Source organism: Antechinus flavipes, chromosome 6 (genome assembly GCF_016432865.1).
Source record: "Antechinus flavipes isolate AdamAnt ecotype Samford, QLD, Australia chromosome 6, AdamAnt_v2, whole genome shotgun sequence".
Classification (NCBI taxonomy): domain Eukaryota; kingdom Metazoa; phylum Chordata; class Mammalia; order Dasyuromorphia; family Dasyuridae; genus Antechinus; species Antechinus flavipes.
Window position 1 is genome coordinate 230,313,168 of NC_067403.1, and position 27,779 is coordinate 230,340,946.

Below are 27,779 nucleotides of genomic sequence, written 5' to 3' on the forward strand. Positions count from 1 at the left end.
TTGAGATTTAAAGCAGCCTCTTGACCTCCTCAATTAAAACATTAGAATGTGGAAAGGTTTCTATTGGACCTCACTGACCTTTCTTTTTCCTTGTCTCCTTCCATCAAATAGGAGGTGAGCCAGGTCATTCTTGCCTTCCTAGACAGGATTTTCAGCTTGGTCCAAGATACGGCAGAGAACCTCTCTTCTTTACTCCGGGTGATTGGTAGCTCCCGGGCTGATGGATCTCATGGCTAATTTGAGAACAGGACCATGATTTCCACTTCCCCAACTCTTGTTCAGCAGACTTTATTTACAGTTGACAAAACTTAGGGGTAAGGAAATTAAGGGACTGACCCTAAATCATAACCATCATAGGCAGGAGTTGGATAGGATTATAGAAACATAGACTTAGAACTAGAAGTGATCTCACAGACCATCTAATCCAATACTGCCATCCCATTTTCCATATGTGGAAATCAAGGCTCACAAAAGTTAAGTTACTTACCTCAGGCAGGTAATAAGTTTCAAAGGTGGGCTTTGAACCTAAGGAGCAAAGGGCTCCTGTACTAAACCAAAACCATACTACTTTTCTTCTCCCCATCCCCATGAGCACCCCGCTTAAGATGTCTGCTTCAACTTATTAACCACAGTTTATTGATAATTTAAGAGATTGTTTACATTGTTTTAACAACAATAATAATAACAGCCGCCATTTGTCAGACTTTGCTTTATATCTATTTTCTCATTTGCTTATTATAACTTCAGTGTGTTTGTCTATATCAACGGTAGGTGATAGATGAGGTTCCTCAGTACAGAGAATTTTCTACTACTGATGAAATCCTAGTTCCTAACCCTCTCTCCCCCAGACAAAATAAAATGAAACAGGACATTTTCAAATAAGAGTTATATTAGCTAGCATTTATAATGTATTTTAAAGTTTGCAAAACACTTTATAGATATGCTCATTTGATCTTTACAAAAACTCCCGGAGACACATACTATTATAATTTTATTTTCTAGATGGGGAAACTGAGGTAGATGTGAATTGATTTGCCAAGGATTACTCAACTAGTGTTTGAGGCTGGGTTCAAACTCAGGTCTTCTTTACTCCAGACCTGGCACTCTATCCACTGTACCACCTTGCTGCTGCAGATGAGATTTTTTTTACTTTGCCAGTTTAATTTTTTTAATTAAATTTTTTTTATTTTCAAAACATATGCATAGATAATTTTCTTTTTTTTTTTTCTCTTCCTCCCTCCCTCCCTCCCTTCCTTCCTTCCTTCCTTCCTTCTTTCCTTCCTGAGGCAATTGGGGTTAAGTGACTTGCCGAAAGTCACACATCTAGGAAGTGTTAAGTGTCTGAGACCAGATTTGAATTCAGTTCCTCTTGACTTCAGGGCTGGTACTATATCCATTGCGCCACTTAGCTGTCCCAATAATTTTCAACATTCATTCTCGCACAATCTTGTGTTCCAATTTTTATTCCCCCTCCTACTCCCTCCCCTAGACAGTAAGATGTATGTTAAACATGTGAAGTTCTTCTATACATATTTCCACAATTATCATGTACAGATGAGATTTTTAAAAATTAGAGATTTGCCAAGTCTCATAGTTCCTAAGTATCTGAGGAAATATTCATATCAAATGATAACTCAATAAGCATTTTTGAAGCCCTACTATAAGGACAGCTAGGTGAGGCTGAGGAAGACTTAATCTTCCTGAGTTCAAATCCAGCCTCAGATACTTATAAGCTGTGTGACCCTGAATTAGTCACTTAACCCTGCCTGCTTCAATTTCTGCATCTGTAAAATGAGGTGGATGTGGAAATGGCAAACAACTCCAGTATCTTTGCCAAGGAAAAAACATATGGGGTAATGAAGAACTGAACAGAAATTATGTGCCTACTTTGTGGCAAGCCCCAGAGTTACAAAGGTAATAGTAAAATAGAATGGAAGAAATTGCATTTAGGAAAGTGATAGTGATAGATACACTTACAACTCACTACCAAATGTTTACAAGCTAATACAAGGCAACGGGTGGAGGAGCTATTAACAATTGGAAGGGATAAGAATAACCTCATGAAGGAAGTGTGTTTGAGCTGAGTTCTGAAGGAATCTAAAAAGTGGCTGAGGAGGGAGTCCCCAGCAGATGTAGCAGTAGGAAAGCACCACCTGGGCAAAACATGGAGGCCGGACATAGTGCATTCTGTAAGAGGGACAATTAACTGAATCACAGAGGGGACTCATGGGAAATGCCCTGGAGAAAGAGGCTGAAGCTCAATTTTGAAGGACTTTAAGTGGCCAGCTGAAGAGATCCAGGTCTTTCTAACTCCATTTCTCACATCCTATCTACTACATTACATTGGTTTTTAATTGTGTGCTTCCCCTCATACCATCTTCCCTCTCCAAGGTGCTACCCCCTAGACTGAGATTTTTGTTCTCTTACTGCTCTGTCCCCATTACTTCATTATGTAGACATAGCATCTACCACATCTTTTTCACAAATAAAGTTCAGCAAAGCAAACATAAAAAGGTTATATTAGTTGAATTAATTGATTACTTCTGATAAAATATAAAGCACTCCATATCCTGGGTCCTTCTGCCTTCCTTTTGAAAAGAGGTGAATATGTTTAGTCATCATTTCTCTGGAACCAAGCCTGGTCATAACATTGATCTGAATTTTGGTCATTTGTAATATCATTTTCTCTTTTCATGATTTCAGTCATTATGGATCTGAGGGTCAAAGAACTCAAGCTAAAAAGCACCTTAGAGATTATTGAGCTCAATGCCCTCATTTACCAGGGAAGTCACCTGGATGAGTCCTAAGGCAATAAGCATCTGAAGCAAGATTTGAATCCAGGTTTCCTGTTTCTAAGTCTTGCATTCTATCCACTATTCAGCAGCTTTCAAAATTTTTAATCTTAAGACCACTTTTAATTTTTTTTAAATAATGAAAGACTCTCCAAAAGCTTTTGTTCTTATGAGTTATGTCTATTGATATTTACCATATTAGAAATTAAAACATCTTTGCATTATTATGAAATTGTTTTGATTTTGTAGACTCCCAGAAAGGGTCTCAGGGACCCTGGATCACAGTTCTAGAACTATACTCTACTGTCTTTTGATTGTGTGTCAGTTCATCCATTGATACTTCCTAAGTGTCTCTGAATTCCTCTTTTTTCCTGATATCTTTTGAATTTGCTTCTTATTATTCTAGGATTTCTCTGATAATCAGTGGCCTTATTTCTCAGAATCTTCTCTGAAAACTCCCTTTTCAGCTCTAAGATTGGACCATTTACCACATCAGCAGCCTTCAAACTTCCAATCCTCCCTCCTTCAGGGAATGGCTGTTAGGAGCAAGGAAATTAATCAACTCCCTTTGTAAGTTTAGCTTGGCTATCATGGTAACCATTGGACAAAAACCCAAGTAGCAGACTGCCCTACATTATTTCCCCTTTGTATGATTGGGGGAAAAAATGAGTTTCCATTAGAATGGAGACAAGTCTACCTTTTTAACCCTCCGCCAAATGTTTGTGTAGGAAGGGGTAGATTGGGAAAGAGGGCGAAATTAAAATCCTACCAGGACGAATGAGTCTCCTACTCCCATTATTGTCCCTGTAGTGTATCTTCATAAAAGTGCTAGCAGCTGATGAAATGCAAATGTGGTTCTTTTCATTATTGATTTGCTTACAGAGAGCAGCCGAAATCTAATCCATGCAGAAAACGCAGTGACTCACGGTATCTACTGAGAGGGCTTTCTTGTTATTATTGTTATTATTGCTGCTGGTTCGAGAACATCAAAAAAACAAAACAAAACAAAACAAAACAATACGAGAGGAAAAGTACGGTTTTCAGAAAGGCTATTTCATTTTTTTTTCTTTCCAAGCAATTATTTTCTCTATCTCTAAGCAAAGAAGAAGATGTCTCGACTTAGTATAAATAGTCACTTGTTATGGCTCTATTAGTTCTCTCTATTTTCTTTTTGTCTTACGATTCTGATGCTTAGAAGAAAAGAGGTCAGAATTTGAAAAGATTGGAATATTTGGGGCTCAGAAAATACTCAAGCCTCCAAAGCAGTCTTGCAGGCTGTGTGAAACAGCTCAACTCCACTCTTATTTAACACTTTGGAAATGACCTGCCTGCTAAAATTTGAAACCCATCCCAATATGACCTTACACAAATCATTTTCAAACTATAAAATGGAAGGGATTGGAATGAACGTCCTCCAACATCCCTCACATATCTGAGTATAGGTATTTTTGATTGCATATATATATATACATATACATATATTTACACACATTATGTAGAATATTATTATTTTTGTTGTTGTTCCATTGTTTCAGTCATGTCCCCTTGGTGACCCCATTTTATACTATAATTTCAATATAAATAATAGACCATTCTCAACACTGTATTTCCAAGGTGGTGTCTTGGGAGATGCCCAATCAAACATTGAGTGATCAAGATGGCAGAAGAAGTGTATTCTTTAGTTAGGGGCTAGACTCAGTGATCTCTTTTCAGGCTCAAAGATTCAGTTATTCCCATTTCTTCTTTTTCACTAAGACTTGTCTCCCGTTTAATCTCTAGTCAATATCTTCAGTAGGCAAGGAAAAAGATGTCCTGATGAGAACTAGTATCTTTTGGGACGGTGGCAAAAATGACATCATCACAAGGAAAGACCTGATTTATGAAGCATTAGCATGAAAAAAGACATTCCTTTTACTTTTATCTATTTTCTTTTCTTTCTTTTATAAAACCAAATCTTTTTGATGTAGACTCAGAGAAGTGACTTTGTAAATCATCTTGTCCAATAATCTTATTTTATAGATGAAGAAAATGAAGATCAAAGTGCTGAAATGACTTATAGATAGAAAATTCATGGAAATATAGACATGGTAAAAAAAAATTGACATTTTGGGGATAAAAGAAGTAGAAATTTTGTCTCCCTAGATAGATGTATATCATATGCATATATGCTTGTACATATGATAGATATACATATATGTAAACAGAAAATCAGGTAATATATGTATCTATATCTGTAACAAAAATCTGGACCTTTGAAACCTTAAGTGCTGTATAAATGCTAGCAATTATTATTAAGTATTTATGTATACTATGTTATTGTGTAAATAATATAAAGTAAAATATAGAAACATAATATATAAAATATGCATCATTATACTTCTTATAGATCTAAAGTATTTTTTATTTTTAAACACCAAAGTTTATTAAGTACAACTTAATTTCATGACTAAAGGGATCATGTGACAGAGAGGAATCATAAAACCTTGGAATCATAAAAATCAAATTTCAGGTTTTTCCTGTGATTCATAGTAATGGAGTGGGCTAGATTTTTTTTCTCTCCCTACTTATTTATTCTATCATCAAAAAAAAAAAAAAAACTGGGACAATTAACTCTTTTGTCCCATGAGGTTTCATTTATGATTTCTTGAAATAGAGCACTGGAAAAATCAGGCTTTGATAAAGCCCATTGGGATTCTAGTGGAGCTCCTTGACCAGGCCTTAAACCCAAATACTCTGCTCTCACTGATTGATCAATAATAGGTCCCAGCCTTGACCTTCACTTGGTCGCTGTTTGGGTCTTGATAGCTCAGAATGAATGTAAATAGCAATTGTTTCTCTTCAGAAACCCAGAGAATCTTCCCTTCCCAGAATGATTTTTTTTTTCAATAGGCAAACTAGATCATCTTTTGTCTCATTTTCTACCTAGTCTTAAATCACTGAATGGGTGTTGCCTCAGAAAAACTGAGACCTGGGGAAGGCCTTAACTTAAAAAGGCCGAGGTTTCTCACTACATTCTGAGTCATCTCCAGTCATTCTAACCTATGTCTTGCCACTAGACCCAGATGATCTAGAGGAGAGAGTAAGGCTGATGACTTTGCACAGCTGTCTCATTGAAGTCCAATTCGCTTGCAAGTCAAGATATCACCTTCCTGATATCAACGGTCCTCTCTAAGAACAAAGGACAAACAACAAACAGTAGTGATGCGATCCTGAACAAATCACTTACCATTGTCCCTGTGCTCTACATCCTTTTTTAAGATTATTATTTGTGTCTTAACTGTCTGCATTGGGGGAAGCAATTTGATGTTCTCAGTCCCAATTGACAAAGCCTTCAAAGAATCACCTGATACTTAATACGAACCATGGGATCAGACACCAAAGACCTTAAGCTATAAAGATCTGTGAAAATCCACTGGTCTAAGCCCCAAAAGACCTTGTAATTTATTTTTATTCATTTAATAACATTATTCTGAGCAAGGATCCATAAGCTTTACCATACTGTCTAAAATCTCTGTCTCTGTCTCTCTCTATGTCTCTTTATCTCTCTGTCTCATCTCTGTGTCTCTTTTTCTGTCTCTCACTCTGTTTCTATGTATCTCTCATCTCTCTTGTCTCTCTGTGTCTCTGTCTCTCTCTGTGTGGCTCTGTCTCTGTCTCTTACTGTCTCTATCTCTCTATCTCTGTCTCTCTCTGTCTCTGTCTCTGTCTATTTCTCTTTCTTTCTCTCTCTCTCTCTCTCTCTCTCTCTCTCTCTCTCTTTTCTCTCTCTCTCTCATCTCTCAGATTGAATTAGATTGTCTTCCACATCAAGGGACTCGTCCTTATTTTATGAGCCCTACTCCCAAATGTAAAGGAAACAAGAATTTCAGGAAGGATAACAACTCTCATTTCCTTAGCACTCAACAATTGGCAAAGTATTTTCCTCATAATAGCCTTGTAAGGGAGGAAGGTCAAGAATTATTTGGCCCCATTGTACAAATACGGGAAAGTGAGGCACTTGTCCATGGTCACACTGTTGTTATTAAGTGGTATAGCTAGGATTCAGATACCAGATTTAAAATCTGGAGACCAGGTTCTTTCTATTCCTCTTAATACTTAATCAGGAGTTACAACCTCTGGGGCAGAAAGTCGGGCTAAGAGAATGGCATTAAGAAGGGATCCAATAGGAAGCAATTAGATGGCACAGTGATTAGAGCATCAGTCCCAGAGCCAGGAGGACTTGAGTTCAAATGCAGTCTCAGGCACGTAACACTTACATGTGGTGACTCTGGGCAAGTCCCTTAATCCTAATTGCCTCTCAAAGGGAAGGGAAGCATTTCTTCAAATTAATAATCAGGTCTGTACTCATCATTGGTAAGTTTCCATAACTCATAAGACTCTGTTCTCATCTGCAGCATCAGAGGAAATCCTTTGTTTACATCTGTTGATAAAGATCCTTCTATGAGTCAGTAACTTTACTAGGTACTCCCCACATAAACGAAAATGAGAAAATCACCTCTGCAAACAAATTAGTCAGAGAAAATGGCTTCCTTCATTCTCTCAAGATTTGTTTTTAAAATTTGTTTTAATTTTTATGGAAAGTGAAGGTAGGGAAAATAGGGATGACAAAAAACAAAACAGATTTCCCCCTAAATTATGTTTCCTATCTCCTTCCCTATAAATCTAACCTGTCACAAAATATATCAAATAAGATTGTTTGTTTTGTTTTTTAAATAGAGGAGGTCTGGTCAGGTGTTTTCATTGGGTTCAAGAACACAAGATTTATCCTCTCCTTACCTCCTAGGCTAGAAACAGAGGGTACATCTGGATGTATCAGAATTCTAGAGCCCATATTTGGCATCAGAGGATGAGGGTTTACCCATGTATGACCTCTTTGGGCATCAGTTTTTCTTCTCTATTATTAATCATAATAGCTCTCATTAAGAAAGTACTCAAGATTTTCAGAGTGCTTTACAAATATTATCTCACTTTATACTCACATAACCTTGGGAGGTAAATTTTCTTGTTTTACAGATGAAGAAAATGAAGGGTCATAGAGTTTATTAAATGTGAGGCTGGATTTGAACTCAGGTTCTCCTACCTAAAAGTCCAGTACTTAGCTGCCTATAAATGAGATTTAAGGTTCCTTCTACCTCTAATCTCTGATCCTACAATATCTCACCTCAGTTTCCTCATCTGGAAAATGAGAGGGTTGGACTAGAGTATCCATCCTACCTCTAAATCTATATGTTTTATTTGTCTGAATTCAAATTCCTTTTTTGGAAAATAAGGGGGTTGAACTAGAGTGTCCTTCCCACCTCTAAATCTATGTATTTTATGTGTCTGAATTCCAATTTCTTTATTTGAAAAATCAAGAGTTGGACTAAAGTGCCCCTCCTGCCTCTAAATCTATGTATTTTATTTGTCTGAACCTCAGTTTCCTTGTTTGGAAAATGAGGTTGGAACCAGATGAACTCTTCAGTGTTTTCTAGTTTCAAATCTTATTCTCTGTCATTGCATCTAAACTTCAATTAGATGGGATGCTGGATGAAATGTGTCTCTAAGGTCTCTCCCAGTTGAATCTCTTCCATTCTGTCATTACCTGAAACTAGGATCCTTTGGCTCATTCTTTTTCAAAATGAGGCTTTTGGGTGACCTTTGGACTTTCGACTCTTGATGAGCTCTGGGTTTCCTTCCATCTGTTCCGAAGAAACTCTTAACACCAGGTTTACCATTTCTGCATCTTCTCACTGCATCCCCTTCCCCAGGCCTTACCCATTTATCCAAGCTTGGGATTTATACAGGAGCAGCCCAGGGCTAGAGGAGCTGGCAGAAGATCTATTTGCCCAGGCAGAAATTTCAACAAAAGCAGTTTTGTTTTCTGGGAGTTAGAAGAGCCAAACTTGAACATTTTTTAAAAAGACATAAACTCATTTGTACACAGAACTAAAGGGATTTGCAAGACTCCCTTTAATAAAAATGTTGCAGCGTCAAGTGAAATGATGGGCTTAGTGATGCCGGATGGGATCGGAGAACAGGACATCTATGAGTTGGTGCCATTCAGGAACTCCAATGAACTAATAAAAAAGAGAGAAAGCCCCCGGTGGGGGTAGGAGTGAAAGTTAGACTCATATCTACAGCTAGAAGGACCTTTGAGGTTGTGTGATCCAATTTTACAGGGGAGGAAACTGAGGAGTTGAAATCTAGAGCCAGACACACAGAGTCATCTAGTCCAAGTTCTATAGGTTTACTGCATATATATATAATATGTAAAGCAGTTGCTTTGGTTGTGTTGGTCTGTGATTCTTGTCATGGTTGTTTTTGCTAATATGACCAAGAAACAAAATAAGGGGCCACCTAGATCCCCAAAAAACTCAATTTACAAGTAAAGAAACTTCAGCCCAGATTGGTTACGTGACTGCCCCAATTTTGGCCAAACCATGATTTACATTCAAGTCTTTTAATACTTTCTAGCTTTTTTTTAATCTTTTATCCAAGACTTAAGTTCTTGGAGCCTCAGTTTGCTCTCATAGGTAGTATGGTAGATAAAGGGCCCAACCTGGAGTTGGGAAGAGGTGAGTCCAAATTCAGCCTCAGACCCTTCCTAATAATGTGATCTTAAAATATGGATAGTTATCCCTTTCCTCCTCATATTGAGGAAACACTTTGCAAATCTTCTGTAAGTTTCCTGCTTATAGATATATGTAAAGGATATATAAAGCATTTGCTACTATGTTGGTCTGTGCTTCTTGTTATTAGTAATATGACTGAGAAACAAGATCAGGAGCTGCCTTTGGGATCCCCAAAACCTGAGTTCACGTCTGTCACTATTACATACTAGTTGTGTAATAATAATCCCTTAACTTCCCCGTGTTCCCAGCTATAGATCTCTACTTTTTTGTTTTGTAACCTTAAATTTTGTTTTCAGTTCACAGACATTTATTTTTTCTCTCTCCCATCTTCCCCCTCTTCTCCCTGTCAACTGAAAAGGAAAGAAAAAAGAAAAACAAAAGCTTTGTCACACATTCTTAATAAGCAAAACAAAGTCCCACGTTGGTCATTCCAAAAATGTATTTGAGGCTACGTTACAGATGAGTTGCCTGTCTGTATTATGGAGAAAGATCCCCCCCCATCAGGGAAAATCACATGAATCTAGACCATTTTCTCCTTTACTTTTTTCTTATCTCCTCCTCCCAGAAAGAAGTTATTACTAATACTTTCTGAAAAACTGGGGGGAAAATAGGAAGACATGTTTAGAAGGTTGAGAAGGCTAAAGAAGGCGAGGGAGGGAGCCAAATCCCAAGCTCTTGCTCACTCAAGCAAAAATCCATCTTCAGTTGCTAAATCCATTGGTGTAAATTAGCTGGATTGCTTTACTCTTGATCCTCTGATATGGACTTTGAACATTTCTTTGTGCTGAGGAAATTTGAGACTTCAAGCATCCAAGCTTTTCATCCATGTGGGTATTCCCTCTTCTAAGGCACATCATAATTCCCCCACACTTAAAAAATCCTATCATTAGAAAATTTTACAGTTAAAAAAAATTCATAACTGGGGTGGCTAGCTCTTGGCAATGAGCCTTGCCAACTTAATGAGACTAGCCTTCAGGGTACAGAGCATGGTGCCTTGCTGCCAAGCCCAGAGTATGAGTCTGCTTGTACTTCTAAGCCAAATTACCTTTCACTTAACTACCTTATATTTGCTCTGTATGTGCAATTGTGTGTGGATTTCCATAAAATGTATTTTTATATATAGGGCCACACAGTGAATAGACCACCAGCCGTTGAATCAGGAGAAAGAATCAGATACTTACTAGTTCTCTTCTTCATGCTGGGGCAAACTCCTGTTTGCCTCAGTTTCCTCTTCTGTAAAATGAGCTGGAGAAGAAAATGGACAACCCCTCCAGTATCTTTACCAGGAAAATCCCAGTGGGGTCACGAAGAGTCAGATATGATTTTATTAAGGAATACACACACATACATATATGTTGATCTCTATCTATACTTGTTGAATCCCTTGTTAGTATATGGGCTCCTTCTGAGGAGGAATTGTAGAAGGTGGAGAGTAGAAAAATTACTGTTCTTGATTGTGCAATAAAAATCAAAGACTAGAAAAGAGCTTAATTGGAGGTGCTGCTAATTCAGGTGATTAATGTTCCTTTCAGTCTTGCTCCACGATAAACAAGATGATGAGGAGAATCCCTTCTTGCTCTCCTTAAGCCAGAATCCTGCTTCTAATCTATTTGAACTATAAGGTGACCATCCAACAGAGGATATGCCAGTTAAGGGTCAACTAGGTGAAAAATATTAAAGGTCAGGAATCCCACTCAAGGTCAGCTAGCGATGGGCTTCTTCTCGCTCTTCATGATGCGCTTTATGCAGCAGCAACAGCAGCACAATTTGTTGCTATAGAGAGCAGCCAGGTGACAGAGTGGATAAAAAGTGGAGCCAGGAAGACTCAATTTCCCGAGTCCAAATCTAGCACTTAGTCTCTGTGGGTAAGTCACATAGCCCTGTTTTCTCATCTGTAAAAACACAGTAGTTGACATTTACATCAGATCTTATGCTTTTCTTCACAAAACTCATGAGGTGGGTGGTTGAGATATAATTATTTCCACTTTTCTAATAAGGAAACCAAAGGCTGGAAATGTGAAGGGAGACAGTGGAAAGCCAGAACTGGAATCCATCTGCCTGTTTCTTCAACTGTAAAACAGAGATAAGAATAGCACCTACTTCTCAAGGTTGTTGTAAGGATCAGATGAGATGCCTAGCACATGGCACGTGTCTAATAAACACTTCCTTCCTTCCTTCCACATAGCTGATAAACATTAGAGATGTGATTTGAACTCTTTGTCTCTCCTGATTCCAGATTCAGCCATCTTTCCACCTTCTCTCGCAAGCCAAAGCTTGCTCACTTATTTTTGTTGTCTTTGATCTTTTTGATTTCTAGTATCTCTAGCCCCTTTCAGGTTTTTACTTTTTTTAAAGAGAAATTTTGTCTTTCTGTGTTGCGGAAGCATGATATTTGCCTAGATTGTCCTTCATCTATGTCTTGACCATCACTCTCTGTCACCTAAGTTTTTCAGTCATGATTTAGTTCAACATGTATTTAGCATAAGACATTTGAGGATACAGAAATAAAAGCTGCACAGTTTCTGCCCTCAAGGAGCTTACAGTTGTCTATTATGGTTAATTATAAAATTGTTTGTGAAAATGCAAATTTAAAAAATCTGCTTGTTGGTAGCTGACTTAATGGAAAGCAGAATATTGTTTGTTTGTTTATTATTTGTCTCGCTCGAATTTCCCATCTGGACAATTTTTCTTTCTTTTCTTCATCTGTAAAAATGAGAGGCTGCGTTAGCCAGAATGGCCTTTGAGGCCTCTTGGAGCTTGGAATCCCCTCTGGTCGGAGGAGTCTCATTGCCAGTAAGTGACTCTCGTTTCTGTAGCATGGGCGCTCCGAGGCATGATGTGCGAGCGAGTGCCAGGCGGGCATCCAAGTCTGCCTATAGCAGATTATCACTTGCATTCCAAGGGAAGTTGGCTGGCTCCCTTTGTACCTTGTAAAAGGTCTCGGGTGTCTTTTAACATTGAGATGGATCCAAAAAGGCCGCAAGAGTCTGGTTTTGGGGGCCGTGATTCTGACAGTCCCGATGGATTCCTCTTCTTCATGCTGGTGGTCCATCCAAGGCCATTTCTGCCCCCTCCACGGGTATTTTATTTGAGATGAGACTGGATGGAGGTTTTGTCCCCTCCTCCTCCTAAGCTCATAGGATCTCTGTCATCTTCCACGCTGGAGGGATCCGGGGCAGTCTGGTCCGTTCGAAAGGTTCCCCTTTAGGATACAGCCCACCCACCAGGATGGGCACCTGAGAATTGGGATCCTATCCAAAGCTTCCCTTTGTGCTGGCCACTTCTCCGCTCTAACCCCTTTCTCTGCTTGTGCTCCGGGCGAGAGTGCCAGCCTGAAATGTTGCCATCCACCCTGCAGCTGTCACTGCTCCTTGGAGACGGAGAAAAACAAACAGTAGCTGAGTTAGAGTGATGATGGGCAGCACGGCGATGTCCATGGTGGGGAAGAGGGAAAAGCCCTTTTGGTGGGCTCTAGGTGTCCTCTGAGATGGAGCGCAGAGCCCTGGACCAACAGTGCAGAGAGATCTATATTCAAATCCTGCCTTTAGCATTGACGAGCTGCGACCACAGGCAAGGAAGTTAACCCCTCTGAGCTCCTATTTCCTAATCCTACATCATAGAATAGATTTAGAACTGGAAAGAACCTCTGCCCTCGAGTCCCCTTCTCCTGGCCGATGACTGCCTGCCTGCCCAGAACATTCTTTGGGGAAGGGCTCCGAGGAATAAATAAGCAGAGTTTGGATTTGAATGCAGGTCCCAGATGCCAAATCTAAGGATTATGGGAAAAAAACAAAGAGTTAATGGATGGAAATCTGAACGAAACAGCATGTGGACGTGGGCCCTTTCCCCAGTGGACTTAGACACATTTACTTCTCCCATTCCTCTCTCCCTGGGTCTAGCAACAATCTCTCCCATGGCGTCATCTCCCGCTAGAAAATAAGCTCCTTGAATATAGTTCTCAGCCGTGGCAAGACTCGCTCAGATATTAGATCCTGCTCACTGGCTGCCGCCCCCAAAGTTGCGATCATGACCCTCTTTGCAGTTTGTGATGAAAAAGAAAGAACTTATTCCTTTGATCACGTTTGTGAGTATTGCTGGAATTGGAGCAGCCTCTCTGTCCATACATTCCCTTTTCAAAACTGATGTGGTTGTTAACAGGAAGAAAAATCCAGAACCGTGGGAAAATGTGAATCCTTACCAGCCTCAAAAGCTTTGCAGTTAACCCTAAGTGGGAACCTGTCGAAGAACTGCAGACTGTCACTTGATTAAGTGGAGAATCTCCTTCTAGAGCACACTCTCCCAATCAAGTGGAAACTTTTCTGCACAAACTAGACTACTGAACCAGCGTGCAGAGGGGCTCTGGTTACATTTGTAGGGTCTCCCTGTATTTGGGGGCCTCTGAATAAGAAATTTCAGTTTGCCTTAAAAGTGGCAAGCTGGCCAAGATGGATTCTTATAGTTGCTGCCTTGTAGTAAAGTAGTAAAGTCCCTCTCAGCCTCCTTCCCCTATCCTTCCTTGTCTTTCCCCTCCCTCTGTCTCTGTCTCTTTTCCTCTGTCTTTCTGTCTGTCTGTCTCTTTGTGTCTCTGTCTCTTTATCTCTGTCTTTCTCTCTATCTCTGTCTCTCTGTTTCTTTTTCTCTGTCTTTCTGTCTGTCTCTGTCTTTCTGTCTGTCTCTCTTTGTGTCTCTGTCTCTTTATCTCTGTCTTTCTCTCTGTCTCTGTCTCTGTCTCTCTGTCTCTTTTTCTCTGTCTTTCTGTCTGTCTCTCTCTTTGTGTCTCTGTCTCTTTATCTCTGTCTTTCTGTCTCTCTGTCTCTTTTTCTCTGTCTTTCTGTCTCTCTCTTTGTGTCTGTCTCTTTTTCTCTGTCTTTCTGTCTGTCTCTCTCTTTGTGTCTCTGTCTCTTTTTCTCTGTCTTTCTGTCTCTCTCTTTGTGTCTCTGTCTCTTTATCTCTGTCTTTCTCTCTGTCTCTGAGTCTCTCTTTTTCTTTGTCTTTCTGTCTGTCTCTCTCTTTGTGTCTCTGTCTCTTTATCTCTGTCTTTCTGTCTCAGTCTCTGTCTCTTTTTCTCTGTCTTTCTGTCTGTCTCTCTCTTTGTGTCTCTGTCTCTTTATCTCTGTCTTTCTCTCTGTCTCTGTCTCTGTCTCTCTCCCTCCCCCCCCCCACATTTCCTCTCATAGTCTTCATTGACCGTTGCCATTGGAAAGAACCTTGGAAACTTCATTTATTCTTTTGCCTTGTTACTTCAATGTCTCTCACAATCTTATCCATCTCTTAGAACCCCAACACAATATTTGGTGCATAATTGGTGCTCAGTAAACCTTCAGAAGGCTTAAAACTGGAAGAAAGCTAGGAAATCATGGAGCCCCTTATTTAATGACAAGGAAACAGATCCAGAAAAATGAAGTGGCTTACCCAGAACCTCCAGACTGGGAGACATAGGACCCTCTGACTCCAGACTTGGAACCTTGGCCCCAGCACCACTGCTCTGATGATCCTGTCTCTCCTGCTAATCCTTCACTATTATTATTATTACCATTATATAATTGTTGTTATTATCTGTCTCATAGTATAAAGATGTATTAGCTGCTGGAGGGGGAGTGCTTCAGGAGTCGTGCCTGTGTAGTTTTTCAGCTTTAATGGATTTTACTTATCACCCCTGAAGCTGTGATAGCATCTAACATTACATCTGAAGGAATTTTGCTTTGTATAGACATCTCAGATCCCAGATCAACCTTCTCTTAACTACAGAAATCTATTAGCGTGCCTTGATAATGATATGTCTGTGCCATAATTGGTTAGTAGGGATCTTTGTGTTCTTAATAATGGATTTTTTCCCATTTAAACTGTCTTTTATGAATAAGAGCCTGAAACATCTGCAGCATAGTTTGGGGGATACTCTTTTGCTTTTACATCATCTCCTCTTCCTTTCTCACCCTAGTTTGGGGGTTACTCTTTTGTTTTTATATCATCCCCCTCTTCCTTTCTCACCCTAGTTTGGGGGTTACCCTTTTGTTTTTACATAGCCACCCCTTCTTCCTCTCATCCACAGCACAGTTTAGGGGATACTTTTTTTGGTTTTATATTACCTCCCTCTCACATCCACAGCCTAGTTTGGGGGTTACTCTTTTGTTTTTATATCATCCCCCTCTTCCTTTCTCACCCTAGTTTGGGGGTTACCCTTTTGTTTTTACATAGCCACCCCTTCTTCCTCTCATCCACAGCACAGTTTAGGGGATACTTTTTTTGGTTTTATATTACCTCCCTCTCACATCCACAGCCTAGTTTGGGGGTTACTCTTTTGTTTTTATATCATCCCCCTCTTCCTTTCTCACCCTAGTTTGGGGGTTACCCTTTTGTTTTTACATAGCCACCCCTTCTTCCTCTCATCCACAGCACAGTTTAGGGGATACTTTTTTGGTTTTATATTACCTCCCTCTCACATCCACAGCCTAGTTTGGGGGTTACCCTTTTGCTTTTATATCACCTCCCACTCCCTCTCTTGCCCATAACACAATTTGGGGGATACCCTCTTGCTTTTACATCACCTTCTCTCTTCCTCTCACCCACAGTATAGTTTGGGGATTATCCTTTTGCTTTTACATTCCCTCCCTCTCTTCCTCTCAGACTCATCCCTAATAACAGAGAATCAAAAGGGAAGGGGAGGCGTGAAGCAGTTTAACCAAGATCAGTGTGTCTTCAGGAGAGGCAGTGTTGCTTAGTAGATAGAACTGGGAAGAGGCTGTGGGATGCAGCACAAAAAACTAATGGATTTGGACCCACCTTTGCCATGTTCTACCTGTGTGATCTTGAGCAAGCCATATCACCTCTCTGTTGGTCTCAGTATTCCCTTCTGTAAAATGGAAATACTTAGATATCTTGTGTGTCCCCTTCCAGATCTAGATCTATTCTTCAGGGATAAAGGCATTTGGAGAGCTCCATGAATAGAGAATTTGGCCTAGAATCAGGAAGATCTGACTTCAAATTCATATTCAGACAATGACTACCCTGTTACTTTATCACTGCCTGCCTCAGTTTCCCCATCTATAAAAAGGAAATAATAATGGCATCTACCTCCCAATGTTTTTGTGAGACTCAAATGAGATAAGATTTGCAATATATTTTTGTAAACCTTAAGGCACTATATAAATATTAACTATTATTATTATTAGCAGGGAGGACTTGAGTTCAAATGTGACCTCAGGACACTTCCTACCTAAACAAGCTACTTAATCCTGTTTGCCTCAGTTTCCTCATCTGTAACATGATCTGGAAAAGGAAATGGAAAACCAGTCCAGCATCTGCCAAGAAAACCCCAAATGGAGTCATAGAAAGTCAGACATGATTAAAAGACTTAACAACAACAACAACATTATTATTATCCTAAGTGACAGAGCTATTGTTATCTACATTGGTGGGAGAATTTCTCAAGAGCATTGATAGAATCATGAGTCTAGCCCCCAAACCTCGACAGGATAAAAATCACTCCAACTAAGCTTGTGACGGCGTGTGGCTGACTCTGGGTTCCCCAGGGTGGAGCGCTCTCAGACCTGGGATGACAGCCCAGGAAATGGTAGCTCTGCCCGCTGCCCTGGGACCCATCTGGAGGCGGGCACCACAAATTGATGGTGGCAGTCGGGGAACTTTCTGACCAGAGCATTTCGTGACGGCTCACTGTGGAGGTCTAGAGGGCCCAAGAGCTGCCTGGCAGAGGGAGGAAAGCCCCAGGTGCTTCAGGTTTAAAGCAGCAATTAGTGTCTTGTTAGGATATGAAAATAAGAGAATCCTGGTGTGGGCCAGACAGCCCCAGAGCCAAAAGGGACGAAGAAGCTCTAACGCACGTCTCAAAGACTGCTTAAGACCACTAGCTACCTGCTATGTGTGAGACCCGGTGAAGACCTTAGCTTAAAAAGGCCACGGTCTGCATCCCCATCTCCAGTCATCCTGTCCTATATCTGCCCACTGGACCCAGATGTCTTTGGGGGAGAAAGTGGGGGTTGGTGACTTTGCACTGCCCTCTTAGGGCATTTACATGTCCAGTAAATCTTACTTAAATCCACTGCACTTATATGTCACGGCATCCCTCCCGAATGTCTTCAAGAACGAAGGAAAAACAATTGTCCAGTGAAAGGAATATCCCTCCTCCTTCTCCTTTTCTTCCTCCTCCTCTTTTTCCTACTTCTCCTCCTCCAAAGGTCAGCACATTTATATGGCACTTTGAGTTTTGCAGAACTCCTTACATTGTTCTCATTTGATCCTCCTTTAGAGCATCCAAATTCCCATTTCAAAGATCAGGAAATGGGGCCCTCAGAGGTTGTGACTTGTCCCAAGTCATTCAGATAATGTGGGTCAGAGGTGGGTTTTGAAGCTTCCCTATCCCTCAAGTCACTTAACATATCTGTACCTTGATTTCCTCAGCTGTAAAAAAAGAGAAGAATAATAACATGACATTTATAGCAAAAATTAAATGATGAATATATTAAAAGTACTTCATAAGCCTTAAACCACTTTAAAAATGCCGGTTATTATGATTATGATGATGATGATTAATTGTTCCTGATTGCAAGTCCAACATTCTCCCTTGTACATGACCCTGCTTCTAGGGAAAAAAGGTCCATAAGCTCATAAATTTAGAGTTAAAGAGGAACTTAGAGGCCATTGAGTCCATTTTATTTTATTTTACTTTATTTTTACAGGATAGGAAACTGAGACAGAGAGAGATAAACAGACTTGCCCAGGCTTCCTCATTGTGTTCCTCATTCTACACTGTAGTTCCACCATGGTTGCCACCAAGGGGGAGATTCTCTCCGTACATGGAGTGTGTGCCATGGGCCCCCTCTCTTCACCAGATGGGGTTCTGTCACCTCCTCCTGGTCCATAGACTAGCTTTGTTTTCTTGGAAGGTCCAGAGCTCAGAAGCTGTCCCTCACGATCTGCATGGGACTCGTTTGGGTTGGCCATGGCCCTTCAATTTAAAAGCCCGGAGGACCCTCTGGTGAAGGCAAATGGCCTCCTCCTTTGTGCTGAGACCTGCTCCTCCTCCACTGTGCATACTAAAGAGAGGGCTCCAGCCGTAAATACTGCTTAACTCTGGCACTTGTGAGATGTACAAACATCATTTGCTCAAGAAGTCGGTTAATTCCCCATGATGGAGGGCCTGTCGTCTGTGATCAACTCAGAGGGAGGGGGCCTGCGTGAGCAGATTGCTGAAGAGAGCCAGGCTGGTTTAATGGATTAAGCTACTTAAGAAAATTTTAAAAGACAAACCGTTAATATTCATTCTCTTTCTCCCCCCCTCATCCTCTGCCCTTCAGTCCGCGTTCCCCTCCTCCCTTTCTTGCTTGGCTGGAAAATTGTCATGAACACTGTCTGCATCTCTTTTCTAATGGAAAATGATTAGCCAGCCAATAATTCATACGTAGACTACAGACAACTCGGTGGAAGATTGTGGGTAATTGATGCTGGCTGTCTCCGTGGTACAGTGGGGGAAAATGCTACCTCTGGAAGGATGATCTGGATTTGAAACCTGCCTTTGCTTTTTACAGTGAGGGTATTCTTAGGAAGTCGCTTTCACACTCCAAGCCTCAGTTTACACATCTGTAAAATGTCAAGGGTACTATAAATCCCATAGTCCCATTGTTTTATGTAGTCTACATCCCTCCCATTTCATTTTTTGGCTCTTCCAGGCCTGTATATTACTGTCTTTCTAGGGGTGTTGATGTCTTATTCTTCTCTTAAAGCCAGATACAATCTCCTCTATGAAGCCTTCTTGTTATTCCTCTCCCAAAAAATATTCTCCCCTTCCTTGAGAAATTTCCCAGAATTCTGTGTTGGAATCTTCCTTTTCCCTCCCCTCTGTCTATTTGGGTCCATGTCTCATTGAATTATATTTATTAGTCAAGAATGAACCACACACTGCAGCAACAGAATTAGAAATTAATATTAAAAGTTGATGACTTTATCAGTCATTCATCCAGTCAGATATTCAGTCTCCATCTTTAGGCTCTGTTGCCCTGTTTTGGGGATGCATTCAATTCGGTCTCTTAGAATCCCCAGTTTTCACAAAAGCTGATCTAGAATGCTACTTCCCACATAAAGCCCTCCTTAATCCTCTCCAGTGAAATAAAATTTTGCATTTTTTAAATAAAACCTAAGTAAAAAAAATGGCATTTTCAGCTGCACAGTGTATAGACACCTGAGCCTCGCCCCCAAGTGCCTTATTTTTGTATTCTACATAGATTTTCCTATTATTATGTATCTGTGTATCATATAGTTGTGTAGTTATAGTAATTATTATATAATCATTTTTCTATGTTGTCACCCCCCCATACAAGATAGATTTTTGAGGGCAGGAAGAGAAGGAGGCAGGCAGGAAGAAAGGAAGGAAGGAAGGAAGAAAAGGAAGGGAGGAAAGAAGGAAGGAAAGAAGAAAAGGAAGGGAGGAAAGAAGGAAGGAAGGAAGGAAGAAAAGGAAGGGAGAAAGGAAAGAAGGAAGAAAAGGAAGGGAGGAAAGAAGGAAGGAAGGAAGAAAAGAAAGGGAGGAAAGAGGGAAGGAAGGAAGGAAGAAAAGGAAGAGAGGAAGGAAGGAAGGAAGAAAAGGAGGAAGGAAGGAAGGAAGGAAGGAAGGAAGGAAGGAAGGAAGGAAGGAAGGAAAAAAAGGAGGAAGGAAGAAAAGGAGGGAGGAAGGAAGGAGGAAGGAAGGAAGGAAAAAAAGAAGGAAAGAGGGAGGGAGAGGAGGGAGGGAGGAAAGGAGGAAGGAAGGAGAGCTCCAGGCAAAGTGGGAGAGATCACTCTGAGCTGGAGGATAGAGAGAAGGGGGCTAGTATGGGGGGAGGACAGAAGGATCATGATCACTCCACATTGGATGTAGGATTTTCTCCTCTGACCAATGCATGTTAGAAGCTGGACACCCCAAAAGCAAAGCTTCCCGGCTGAACTGAGCAGGGCTGAGCTTGAGGCCGGCCTGAATACTTCTTCCCAGCCCTCTGGTTGTAAGCTGGGCACCCAGACCTGCTCCTCCAGATAACCTGATAAAGCTTGTCCTAGAGCTGTCCCTCCTTCCCCTGCCCTCTTCCCTTAGTTTAGATTCACTACTTGCTTAACGCTGACCTGCTCTTCCTCCTCTGCCTCTCTTGTCCGGCTCCTGTGTCCCACCGAGGCACGGAAGGACATCATCATTTATTTGCCCTCCAGGGGCTGTGAGAAGAATCTCTTCCAAGGGTCCTGGAGGATGGAGGAGGAGGGAGGAATTTTACCTGCTTACTTTCTCTCTCCTTCCTTCTAAAACCTCAAAGCACAGACATGATCTCATTTATTTTGTAAATTTTCCAGAAAAAGAAAAAGTCCTCATAGAAGTGAGAGGTGGGTCACATGGCAAGAGAGATAAGAGATGTATAGCCTGGTGCTAAGTGGTAGAGTGGCTAGAGCTCTGCATCCAGAGTCCAGAATATCTGAGTTCAAATCCTGCCACAAACTCTTATTACCTATGGGACTCTGGGCAGGTCATTTGACCTTGTTTGTCTCAGTTTCCTCAAATGTAAAATGAGCTGGAGAAAGAAATGGCAAAGTACGCCAGTATCCTCACTGAGAAAATCCTATGGACAGTGTGATCCAACTACCTACAACTGAATTAACTGAATAACAACAGCAAGAAGAAACCCCTATGTACCATATATGTTATGAAACCTCAGGAAAGGCCTCCGGCACATTAGGTAGACCCCTTTTTGATGAGATTATGGGGAGACATCCACCAGCAAGTGCATGTTAAGCTCCTACTATGTGTCAGCCACTGTGGTAAGCAAGGCAGAAAACAGTCCCTGCTTTCAAGAAGCTAATATTTTAATGGAGGAGACAATGTAGAAATAAATACTTCCATGGATAATACGGCAGATTAGATGGAAGCTGGACTTTGAGAGGAAGCCCCAAACAGCTGTAGAGCCCGATGAAGACTTCCTTGCAGTCATAGAGTTTGGGCAGCTTGCACGAGTTGGTCTCCCCATGCATTATTCTGGAGAGTCTCCCCGTGTCTTGCTCAGGACGTGGAATAGATCTGATTCTTAACAAATGCTGATTGATTGATTGAGTTCCCATATCCGTGAGATTAACAGATCTACTGGGCTATTGGCAAGTAGTTTCTGAAAATGTAAATGGGCAGATTCAAGAGTGAGATGAATGATAAATGGTGAATGAGAGCTCTGTTAAGGATTTTTGAGGGAGTCTTGGTATACTAACTAATCAGTTAAGGTCAGCATCATAGAGGGAGGACCTTACCAATTAGCCCCCACAAAATGCCCTTGAATGTCACAGTTGCCTAAGGTCAAGAACTTGGAGGTTCTTGATACGCTCTATATGATCATGACCCTCTCTGAGATAAGATAGTTTTCTCATCTGTAAAATGGGAAGAAAAATATCTATAATACCTACCTCACAGACTCCAAACACACAATTATGCAAAACACTTTTCAAATGGTGCAGCAAAATATAAATGTCAGTTCTTGTCCTCTTACTCAGTTCTTGTCCTCTTACGCCTTCTCTTCTTCCTCCTCATCAAGTTCCTGAAATTCTGAGCATAGCATGGTCTCCATTACAAACTCAAGAAATGGGGGAAAAAAACCCTTAGGTTCATAATAACAAAATGAACCTCTCTGGCAGATTAATGGACAGAAATTAAATCTGATGCATTAGATCCATTCCATATCCATAGTCCCCTTGACAGGCAGACTCCCCGTCAATCATTATCAACCATCCTTCCTTTTCTGGGGATGGACAGTGTGGCTTCCTACATCAGAGTAAAGGGAGAAAGCAGTTCTCTGTGATGATCCCTGCCCAAATCCTAGTTGACCCAAGGATGCTTTAGTTGGGTCTGACATTAATTCAGACCAAAGCAGATCAGGTTGGAGTTTTATGGGTCTTTGGGGGCTTTTCAAATGATGTTTATAAGCAAATCTCTGGGGACAGCCTCGCCTGGTAGCTTCCAATGGCTTGTATGTGTTTGTGTGTGTGTGTGTTTTTTAAAAGAAGTGAGTCAAAAGGAAAATCATCCCCACACAGCGTGTGTGCTGGCAACATCCACTATGGAGAAGGGCCTTAACTCCCTGGAGATGCTTCAGGAATGTCTCTTTGATGGAGGCTTTCAGAATCAAATGTGAAGTCTGGCGTAGGCGTGTGTTGCCTGGCTATCCCTCAAGAGTATAGACTTAAAATGGTATAAAGTAAAAAACGGAAAGTGACATCTGAGCCGGCAAATTGCCAATGGCCAGCCCATCGGATGACTCAGTGCTGGAGTTTGCGTTCCCCTCTCACGACATTATCGTGTCATCCAACTGAATATTCTTTGGGAAGCCTCTGTTATGTTGGAACAGGATAGGAAGATGTCTCTGGTGGGATTTGTACCCAACAATGATGATATTATCTCATTTAAGTTACGCAACAAAGAGAGGTTTTATTGTTATCCCCATTTTACAGATGAAAAAACTTGGGCTGAAATAGTTGACCAAGGTCACACAGCTGCTAAGTGTTCGAGGCTTGATTCCAATTCCTTTGTCTGACTCCAAGCCCAGGACTCTATCCAATTCGCCATCTACTGTGTTTCCCCGATAATAAGACCTATCCCAAAAATAAGCCCTCCCCTTACTGTGTAAGATTCCTCTAAAATAAGCCCTCCCCCGAAAATAAGCCCTATTGAGATTGCTACTGTAGTGAAGGTGATCCCCTGCGCTGCATGCTACATTACAGTACCCTCTGTATGCACCATTCCCCCCTTACCCCACCCCCACCCCGGTGAAACGCACGCCGCGCTCCGAGCTGCATCCAATCAGAGCTGCAGCAGTGAGCGCATCATCCTGTTCTTCCCCAGTGATTTGCTTACTGGCGCCATTGAGAGCATTAAAATAAGTCCTCCCCTGAAAATAAGCCCTTTGGTGTTTTTTCTGTCCAAAAAATTAATAAGACAGTGTCTTATTATCGGGGAAACACGGTACTACCCATCATGATGCTGTGCTATCCAACTGATGTTGCAAAGGAATATCAAACTCTAAATGCCCCAAACAGAACTTATACCTCTTCCCTAAACTTCCCCTTTTCCTAAGGAAGGACAACACTATCTCACGAGACACCCAGATTTACAATTCCAAAATCATATTTAACTCTTTCCTCTCCTTCATATTCCATATTAATCAGTCTATCAATAATCATTTACTAAGTGCTCCTAGTGTGCCATGTACAAAGTAAAACAAACAACAAACAAAAACCCATTGTCCCTGTTCTCAGGGAGCTTTCATTCTAATGGTGTAGGCAAAATGCAAATAATTAGCTACATATGTTTTATTTTTTTTCCAATTACATATGAAAGATTTTTTTAAATATTGGATTTTTAAATTTTTGAATTTCAAATTCTCATTCTCCCTTCCTCCTCTGTCCCTTTATTGAGAAGACAAGAAATTTGATAAAAGAAAATTTATCAATAAATCTTGATAAAGATAAAGCAAATTTGATAAAATTTGATGTATGTTTGGTCATAAAAATATATTTCTATGTTGTCCATTTTGTGAAAGAAAAGAGACAAAAAAACCCCAAGAAAAATAAAGGTATTTAAAAAGGATGCTTCGATCAACATTGAGACTCCATCAATATTTTCTCTGACGGTGGATAGCACTTTCATTATGAGTTTGGTGCTGGGAATAGCCAAGTCATTCAGAGTTCTTCATCGTACATTGTTGTTGTTATTGTGTACTGTGTTCTCCTGGTTCTGCTCATTTCACTTTGCATCAATTCATATAAGCCTTCTTGTGTTTTTCTGAAAACATCCTGCTTACTATTTCTGACAACACAATAATATTCCATTACGCTTATACACCAAAAAACCTCAATTGTTTGGCCATTTCCCAATTGATTGACATCCCCTCAGTTTCCAGTTTTTTGAGACTCCAAAAAGAGCTGTTATAAATGTTTTTATATATGTGGCTCCTATTCCTTTTTGTAAAATCCTTTTTGGGGTACATAGATACATTATTAATGAAAAGTAATAGCAGGAGGAAGATACTAGTAGTTGGTCAGAACAGAAAGAGGCTGCAGGTCTGGAAAAGGTTTTCTAAAAGGGGGAGAATATTTCATCAGTTGCCAAGTCAAGTAGATCCTATTTCTATGACATCTCTGTGACCTATTGTCTTCATTCCACATGGTCCCCACTCTGGTTCTCTTCTTAAGTATTATAACAGCATTCTAACTAATCCCTCTCCCCTCAACTCGTTCTGCTAAGTAGTAAATATTTATTAATATCTTGTATTTGTTTAAGGTCTTGTGCTAAATGTTTTACAGATAATATTTAGTCCTCAAGACAATCCTGGGATGTAGGTACTTTTTAAATCATCAGTATTTTACAGATGGGTAAAATGAGGCAGAGAGGTTAAGTGATATGGCCAGGGTCACACAGCCAGATTGGAATATAAATTTTCCTGATTCTAAGCCCAGGGCTCTATCTACTATGCCATAGAGCTTCTTTCAAAGGAAAAAGACAATTACATTTGGAGAGCTCATAATAGCAAAGGCAAAAAGCTTGGATCTCAAGTGCCTAACATGGAATCTGACACATTTGTTATTTAGTTGTTTTCAGTAGTATCCAACTCTTCATGACCCTTTTGTCGATTTTCTTGGCAAAGATACTGGAGTGGTTTGCCATTTCCTTCTCAACTCATTTTATAGATGAGGATACTGAGGCAAACAAAGTAACTTGACATAACACCAGCTCTAAACTTGTCTCCTGACTGCTCTGCTTCCCCATAGTAGGTGCTTAATAATTGTTTAATGAATGAATGAAAGCTTGGAGGAAAAAAAAAGAAAAAAAAATAACTCCTCCAATTAAGTCCAAGAACAACTCCGAGTAATAGAATCCCTGTTCAAAAGCTGGGAAAATCAATAACGAGAAAGATTGTCCATTCCTCATGTCGTCCCAAGGTGAACTGGATCAGAACGCAGCAGATGTTCAGCCTTTGTAAGCCCCCTGTTCTTTTGCTTCCCTGAAATCTGTGGATGCCAGGCAGTAGGGAAGTAACTGTTAAGCAAGACTGTTTGCTCTGGCCCTGAGTGGGTGAGCTCAAGACCTTTTATTCTGGGGGCAGATGGCACAGCTATTTTAAGGAAGGGATGTGCTGTGGTGAAAATGGCCAAACGTTTTCTACTTTTCAGTTTAATGAAGAATAAAAAGCAAATGTAGAGGAGAAAACTCAACTAGCTGACTCTTGCTAATGCTTGGATTTTGGGCTTCTAAATGTGTCCCAAGACATACATGGTGGGATACATATTGCAGGTAGCAGAAGGTCCTCGTGTCAAGCTAAAAAGATTTCTAGCCTTTGAGAGCAATCAGTGCCATAATTTAGCTGTGGAGATCCAGACGTCTCCGTCTTGTATTTTTAAGTAAGAGAGGAGATGTGCTCTGTGTGGCAGGAATCCCATGCAAGGGAAAGATAGAGCACTGGGCAGGTAGTTTATTAGCACTATGGCTTTGTTGGAAGAGCACTAGATTTTAAATCTCAAGATCTGGGTTTGAGCGCTGGCCCTGGTACTTGCCAGAATTTGCCTTCAATTCTGGATGCCATATTTTAACATATTTAACATGTATTGGACTATCTGCCATCTGGGGGAGGGAGTGGGGGGGAAGGAGGGGATAGTTGCAATAGAAGGTTTTGCAAGGGTCAATGTTGAAAAATTACTCATGCATATGTTTTGTAAATAAAAAGCTTTAATTAAAAAATAAAGTAAAATTCTGGATGCCATGTTTTAGGAAGGACTGAAGAGGATCTAGAAAAAGACAAGTAGGATTGTAAAGGACCTTGAGCTCATGCTTTATGTAGAGCTGGTGCAGGGCAGGAGCATAGTCAGCCTGGGCACATTGATAGCAATCTTGGAGTATTTGAAGGCCTGTCACCTGGAAGAGAAATTCCATTGGTCCTACTTGACGCCATGTGATGGAACCGGTGGCAATGGATGGAAGGTATTAAAGGGCAAATCTAAGCTTGATGTAAAGAAAAACATCCCCTATAATCATAACAATATGGGAACAGGCTGCCTAGGGAGCTCTTCAAAGAATGAGTGAATGAAGCATTTATGAGGCACCTACTGTATGCAGATCACTGTGCTAAACAGTAGGGATACAAACAAAAAAGAAGCCAGTCCCTGCTCACATCCCAGTGGAGAAGACATCTATATGGAAGGTCCTATGGTCCTTAGGGGCTGGCAGCAAAGCAGATGGTTGTGCCTTTTCCTTCACATCATTTCTATTGATAAAAACCTTATCAATTTATAAAGTTGAGTTATTTGACAGTGAAAAGGACCTTGGTTACAAGGACTTTCTTTTCTGGATCCTCAGTAGAGCTGGCTATAGTATCTAGAAGAGCATTGTTAGGATTAATAATAATAATAAATGGTAATAATAACTAATATTCCTTCTCACTCCCTTTCTGTTCACTCTTAAGAATTACCTTATTTGTTTCTTATACAGGGCATTCTCTCTCTCTCCTCTCAGTGACTTTGTCTAGACTGCCTTCAATATCCCAGAGATCAGAAAACCTGAGTTCAAATCCCACCTCACACACTTTAATAGCTAATTGTGTTACCCTGGGAAAGACAATCGCTGTCTGCCTCAGTTTCCTCAATTGCAAAAAAATGAGTATTATAATAATAGCACCTGTCTTGCAAGGTTGTTGTGAAGATCAAATGAGGTAATATATGGAAAACCACTTTGCAAACATTAACCAATGTATAAATGCTATTTTTCATCATCATCATTATTTAGTTTTCAGAGAAAATTCTTTTTCAGGAGTGGGTTAAACTGTCTCCAAACTCTTTTCTATCTGTGAGATTTTGGTTTTCTGTGGCCAGAGATATGTCCCATAACCTGTAAGATCCTGAAATTTAGTGCTAGAAAGACCCCCCCCCAGGATGTCTGGTTTAATCCCCTCATTGTCTACATGAGGAAAAGAAGTCCAGAGAGACTGAGGGAAGCAGAATGAAAGCTCTCCTTGTTCAGAAAGATTTTTCCATTTTGATCTTTGTATCCTAGCACCCATCCACAACACACAGTTATTTAATAAATACTTATTGAGTTGCATTGACTTAAAGGGGCAATATAGAGCAGTGGAAAAAGCAGTAGCTTGGGAATTAGGAGAAGTAGGTGCAAATCCTGCCCTGAAACTGCACTGTCGCTTTGGATTTCCCTGGGCCTCAGTTTCCTTATCTACAAAAAGATAATTTTGGACTCAGTGGCCACTTAGGTCTCTTCTAGCTTAACTCTGTGATCCTAAATTGATACACAGATTATCCTCTGGATTTTTGTGTCCTCTAATACATGTGTAGAATGTATTACTGTAAAGTTACAATAATATTA

At 40.5% G+C, this 27,779-nt stretch overlaps 1 protein-coding gene and 1 pseudogene across 1 annotated transcript in view; both read left to right on the top strand.

Annotated features, from left to right (window-relative positions):
- LDLRAD3 (low density lipoprotein receptor class A domain containing 3) overlaps positions 1-27,779 on the top strand; it is a 268,812-nt gene that overhangs the window by 68,160 nt on the left and 172,873 nt on the right. The gene's annotated exons all lie outside the window — the stretch shown is intronic.
- Positions 11,114-13,668, top strand: LOC127540613 (normal mucosa of esophagus-specific gene 1 protein-like; annotated as a pseudogene).